We start from the raw sequence: 6,277 nt of genomic DNA on the forward strand, positions 1-6,277 counted from the left end.
TTATACTTCGATCCTCCATTACGACTAAGTACGATTCAAACTCGACATTATGTACATATCCAGTGAATGCAAGTTTGGTACGAGACATACATACAAGCATAATACAACATTAACAATACTAAATGCGAATACATCTTAAACTGATGAACATCATATGTTATAGATCATGGCATGAAATCATCTAGGTCGTCATCCCAGTTGACAGATGGTGGTGTTGCAGGTGGTGTACTATGGCTCGACGAACCTCTTGCATTTCCCTTTCTCTCTTTTCTGGATCTACGTTCATGTACAGGGGGAGGAACATCATGTGTTGGAGGCCATGGTTTGGGGGGCATGAAGTTATCCATGTCGTCATCCCAGTTAACACAAGTTTGTGCTGCAGATGGTGCAACATGACTTGACGAAGCTCTTGCCTTTCCCTTTGTCTCCTTTCTGATTCTATGTTCATGTACAGGGGGAGGAACATCATGTGTTGGAGGCCATAGTTTGGGGGGCATGAAGTCATCCATGTCGTCATCCCAGTTAACACAAGTTGGTGGTTGAGGTGCTGAAGCATGACTCGACGAACCTCCGGGCATCTGTTCTTGCGCAGGCCAAGTACTATCACCCGAAGATCTTATCCGCCTCCTTCGTCTAGTTTGCGGCATAAGTCCACCGAAGATACATACTAATTTACGGAAATTTGGTATCGTTTTGTTAATCAACTATGTGTCCTCAGGGTAATCCTAGCATATAATTAAAAAACAATGTTACTGTTTCATAAATATGGATTCGAAATGACGGATGGGATTACAACTGAATGAGAGTTACCTTAATGCGCATCTCATACACCTCTGGCCGCATCCATATCTTACAAGAACTTTGTAAGAATCCAATGATATTAGGATGATTCGCTACTTCACATACTCTCATGTATATCTTCCGACGTTCTAGCAGGTGTCCCTTTACATCTTGCGTCGTAATACCTCGAAATAATGTGAAATCTTTAAACTCTACTATTTTGGACAACACCGTCTCTATCGTACCATCCGCTAACGGATCCAACTTCTTACTGATAACAAGATGGGTCATGATATCAAGTATTATACTAGATTTTTCTTCAGTCCATGAAAATCCTCCGCAATTGGAGGCAGCCATTGCCTTATGCTGCAATATCAATAAGATACTTTAATAATTCTATTCTAATTCATAATTAATTTAAAAAAAAAGTCTGTAAAAATACTGAAATTGTAATACTAAACGAGTGTTCTAAAGCACCAAATCTAATTCAGCTAATCCGCTAATTAAATTAATTTGTTATACAATATCAATGGATTCATACGGAAGTTACCGGTAGATCACAAGTACGCAATTCGGCAGAGCTTCGCCGTTTTTCTTCTCCTCACCCCTCTCTTGTTTCCTGAATTTTTTGGCTCAAATGACAAAGAGAATGGCGGCATATGGCGGCCAGGGCTTATATAGGAGGAGGGGACCCTGTCCCCCCCCAACGGGCGACAGGCCCCTGTCGCCCCAGGGGTGGGCGACAGGCCCTTTTTTTCCAGGGATCTCGTTGCGAATTTGAAGAAAAAATTACACTTAAGGCCTGTCGCCCTATGGGGAGGCGACCGGGGGTATTTTTGAAATATTTCAAAACGGACATATATTTTTGAATTTTTTATTTTTAAAAAATATAAAAAAGAAAAAAACGCTATACTAACCAACCCGATCTCTCGTCCTCGCCTTTCCGCACCTGCCTGCCAAGAGAAAAGATTTGTTGGAAGAGATGGAGTTCATCGAGGAGTGGGGTTTCGTGCGGGCGGGGCTCCATCGCCGAGACGACCTGCGCGGCATGGACGGTTACGAGATCAAGGTGCTCCAATTTCTGGAGCACGGCGGCGCGCCCTCGGTGCTGGGGATCGCAGACATGCACGGCGTTGGCAAGTCCACACTTCTCTACCTCCTGAACACTACCTACTCGAGTTATCACCCCTTCGAGCACGTCTTCCACTTACGAGCCGGCAGTGGATGTACAGTGGCCACAATCTAGGATTTTCTTGCCTGGATAAGGCCTCGTTCGGTTGTCTCGGAATGGTCCGTTCCGGAGCCCATTCCGGCTGGATTAAAACGGCCCGGATAGAAACCAGCTAGGAGCCGGATTGACCGTTCGTTTCAGCCTGGCTCGGAAAAGAAACAGGCCCGGAAAAGAAACAGGCCCACCGCACTCCAAGGCCCGGATTCGATCCCCACCTCATGACCTCCGGATTGGCGCAGGGGGCGACGAGGCGGTGGTGCGTCGCGAGGGGAAGCGACGGTGCAGCACGAGACGGCGGCGGCTGCTCCCATCCATCGTCCATGCTCTTCGCCACCTTCTCGCCGGTAACGCATCGCCCTCGTCTTCCTTCCCTCTTCCCTCCCGATTCTGAGGTTCTTGCTCCATCGCCATCTCCGTGGTGCAGTTCTTGGCGGCGGTGTTCCTCCTCCGGGCTTATCCTCTTGGCCTTCGCGTCGCCGTCCCCCATGGCGGGATCTCCTCTCCGGACACAGGCCTGCTGCTATTGGATCGGCACGGCAAACAAAGAAATAAAATCCTCACGAAACCTAACTAGGAAAGCACTTTGTGATGGCCGTCGTGCTCGCTGACTCGTTCAAGTACCTGTGCCGTGCAGTGGAGCTGATCCATGATCATTAGTTATCCTATTCCATGCAGAAAATTATCTTGTGTTTTTCTGTTCTGTAAAGTTTTTTGTTTGCTTAGCTCCAATCCCGTTTTGTTCTGCATGAATGAACCTCAATGTTCTGTGAAGAAAGCTCGGATAGCATCGTGTCAGTTTGTGTTAGTCTTCAGGCATCACCACCATTCTTTAATCCTTTGCCTACTTTCTACAAAGCTAACTACGGTTGATGCTTAGCTACTTGCAAAGACTGAAGGATGCTGCGCCTATGCTCATAGGAGTTGACAGTTTCAGACATGAGTTGGTAGGCTTTCATGCATCTACTAGCCTTGCTTGTTGATTCAGTTCCTGTCTGAACACTCCGCTGTTATCACAACTCCAGTTACTTGCTTTTAACCATCTACTTGCTGTGAGGGAGTTCATGTGCTATTATAAATTGTTGTCTTTCAATTTCTTCTTTTGCCCTGTGTTCTTATTATATTTTGGTCTACCTGAAACTGGCACTGGCATTGGCAGTGGAATTGTTAGTGTTTATCTTATTGAACTCTAGCAGAAATCATTAGTTAATAATAATAGCTGTCGTGGTGTGCAAACCCACAGCCGGGTGGCGTAGTGCACCCGACTAAACGCAGAGGGTGAATACTCGGGGGTAGCTAGGATTAGTCCAATCTAGATGTAAGAACACGATGAACACAGCAGTTTTAGAGTGGTTTGGGCCGCCGGAGCGTAATACCCTACGTCCACTGTGTGTTGTATTGCTTGTGCTCTCAAGAGGTTGAGAACGGGATTGTTCGGAGTGAATCCGAGCTTGTGTTGTGTCTGGCTTGCTTGGCCTGGCTTTACGTACTCCTCCCTTTTATATCTCAAGGGAGGAGTGTATATAACCGTTGGGACCTCGACAGATGGGCCCAGCGATGTAGTATAAAATAACATACTGTACAGACATTATGACGTTGCAGGCGACAGAGACCTTATTCTTGGATTTCCTTGCTTTGCCCGTGGGAATCTTCCGTCCGGCATAGCCATGCCCTGTCTTGTCGAAACGGCGCCAGGGCGTAGCTTGCGGCGTAGCTTGCCGTAGCCTGCCGCGTAGCTGAACGGGCCGTGTAGCTTGCGGCGTAGGCGGTATGATGAGAGGGTGCTGTGCCGTCGTATCCATTTAATGCGGCAGACGGGCTCTGCGCGGATGCGGCGCATGCGGCTGCACTGTGTACCTCGGTAATATGCGGTCTACAGTGAGGCCTGACAAAAGGTGCCCCGCGTGCGCGGCGGCAGAGCACGCCTCAACCACCCGCATTGAATGCGGTGGGCCGGGCGAGTCTTCCAGCAAAAAACTCGCGCCCGCGCCTGCGCCTGCGGGACACGTGGCGCCCCCGGACCCCGCCCCGGCGGTATATTGGTTCTACGCGCGTGGGAGGTCCGGACGGACGCGGGGAGGTCCCGGACCCATATGGGGGGTCCGAGCCCTCGGCTGTTGGCGCGGAGCTTCCCCTCCTCAGGGACATGTGGCGTCACCGGACCCGTTCCCTGAGCGGGGAACGGGTCCGGGGTCGTAGGCCTGGTGAGGTAAGAGCCAAACCCCTAGGGCCTGGCTGCTCCGCCTCTTAGGGCGTAGTTATGGATGACTACGCGAGTCCTGCCTTGCTGCAGTAGGAGTGGGTATCCCTGCTATAGGGTACCGACAGTGGCGCCCGGGCCCACCTCGGGAAAGGCTACGAACCCGCAGGTGGGGCCACTATTGTGATCTAGCTCTGCATAACTTGAAGCCTCCAGCGTTAGACTGTACGCGCTGCAGGAGTCTTGTCCGGCTTTGTCCATCCACTGGGTTCCCTACTGGCCCATCACATCACAACAGCTCACTGACTCAAGACCCCCACGCACAATGGTGCGCCTAGTCACGCATACGTCGCTCGGCACTACTGCCGCCGGGGTAAAAGGAATTCTTTTTCGCCAGTGCGGTTCCCGAAAGGTCTGACCCTGTCAGCGCTCGTACAGGCGCGTCGGTTCGGCTTCCGCCTCGCTCCGCGCGCGCGACGGTTCGAATCCCGCCTTTTCACACCTTCGTTTGTTACCCGCCTCTCCTGACAGGCGGGCCTGAGCCCCCTTGTCATGGACTGGGCGGCTAACACCAGTCGTGAGCGTCGCTTGGCTTCCAGCGACGGTTCCGGGGCGCGCCGGATGGATCAGGCTTCATAAGAGGCCGAACCGCATGCCGCGATTACTTTTCCGCATTCGTCTTCTTCCTTCCAAACCTTTGCGCCCCTTTGCCTTCAAGCCTGCTCGCCCCTTGCTCTTCTGCGCAGATTGTTCCTCGCCTCCACAGCAAGATGGTGTCCCTCGTTCGTCCCCGTCGTTTCCAAACCGAGGCGGAACTGAACGTGGTGCGCCGCCTGCTTGGGTGGAGTTCACAGGAGACCGCCTGGGGAATTCGAGCAGGCTCGGTTCCCCTCAGCGATCTGCGTGCCGGGGAATTTGTGCTGTTTATTTCCCACGTTTCCACCGGTGTGGGGCTGCCAATTTCTTCGTTCTTCCTGCTGCTGTTGGAGGATTTCGGCCTCCAGCTCCAGCATCTCACGCCCCACTCTATCCTCCTGACGTCGATCTTCGTCCACCTATGCGAGATGTTCGTGGGGGTGCGGCCCTGCGTCATTCTCTTCCGCCTCTTCTTCGTCCTGGTGAAGTTCGGGAAGAGCAAGGATGAAGTGGGGGTGTACTACTTCCAGACAAGGAGCGATCTGCAGACGCCCTACATCCCCGGGCTTACTGGCGGAAAGTGGGAGGATTGGCGCAAGGAGTGGGTGATCGCCACCACCGAAGCCAACGAGCGCTTCACCATGCCGACCGAGGGACCCGCCTCCGACCGCCAGTCCTGGAGGGCCAAGCTGTCCCTGCCGCCGGCGTTTGACCCCGTGCTAAACAAGATCAAGACGCTGGCGTAGGGCGGCCTCACCTCGCTGCACGTGCTCGGGGACTACCTGAAGCGCCAGATCGCCCCTCTGAAGTGGCGGCCGCGTCCTGCCTAGAGCTTCACCGGGCCCCAAGACTGCAGTAGGACCCACCGCGGGGAGGACAGCGATCTGACCCAGGGAGGTCTGGAGGTCGTGGTGCGGGCGGTGACTGGGGAGATCTTCGTCTCGGAGCACCTGATCCTTCCTCAGGGTGTCGTTCCTCTCTGCGAGGACTCAAGCCTGAGGACTGCGGTGCTGGCCACTTTGCCGACCCTCGACGACGGTGGGCTAGCACCGCGCCAAACTGGGGGCGACCCAGACCGTGGGATCCGGATCCCCGGTGCGTCCGAGGAACAGGCCGTGCCGAGCACCGCGGGGTCTGGCCCTTCTGCCAAGGGCAAGCAGGCCGTGGCTGGTAGCTCTGCCGCGAGCGATCCCAGCCAGGCCCGAAGCAGCTCCGGCGCATCGCCGGAGGAGGCTAGCCGGCGCAGGTTGCACCGTAGCGACAGGGCCGCTGAGGAGCCCGCCGCAAAGCGTCAGAGGGCCGCTGAGGACGCGGGCCAGGGTAGCTCCCGGGCCCCCGGCTCACGCGGGACCCCTGGAGTAGCTGCGCCGCCACCACCGCCGACGGGTCATGCCTCTCCTCGGCGGCAGCAGCAGTAACAACAACAACAACAA

The 6,277-nt window shown here is 53.9% G+C and overlaps 1 long non-coding RNA gene across 1 annotated transcript; it reads left to right on the top strand.

The window, feature by feature from the left end:
• Positions 1-2,196: 2,196 nt before the first annotated feature.
• Positions 2,197-3,080, top strand: LOC120692288. Its single transcript, XR_005682563.1, has 2 exons — positions 2,197-2,355; positions 2,436-3,080. It is a non-coding gene; the product is annotated as an uncharacterized LOC120692288 (long non-coding RNA).
• The last annotated feature ends 3,197 nt before the right edge of the window (positions 3,081-6,277 follow it).

This window comes from Panicum virgatum, chromosome 2K, assembly GCF_016808335.1.
Source record: "Panicum virgatum strain AP13 chromosome 2K, P.virgatum_v5, whole genome shotgun sequence".
Lineage (NCBI taxonomy): Eukaryota > Viridiplantae > Streptophyta > Magnoliopsida > Poales > Poaceae > Panicum > Panicum virgatum.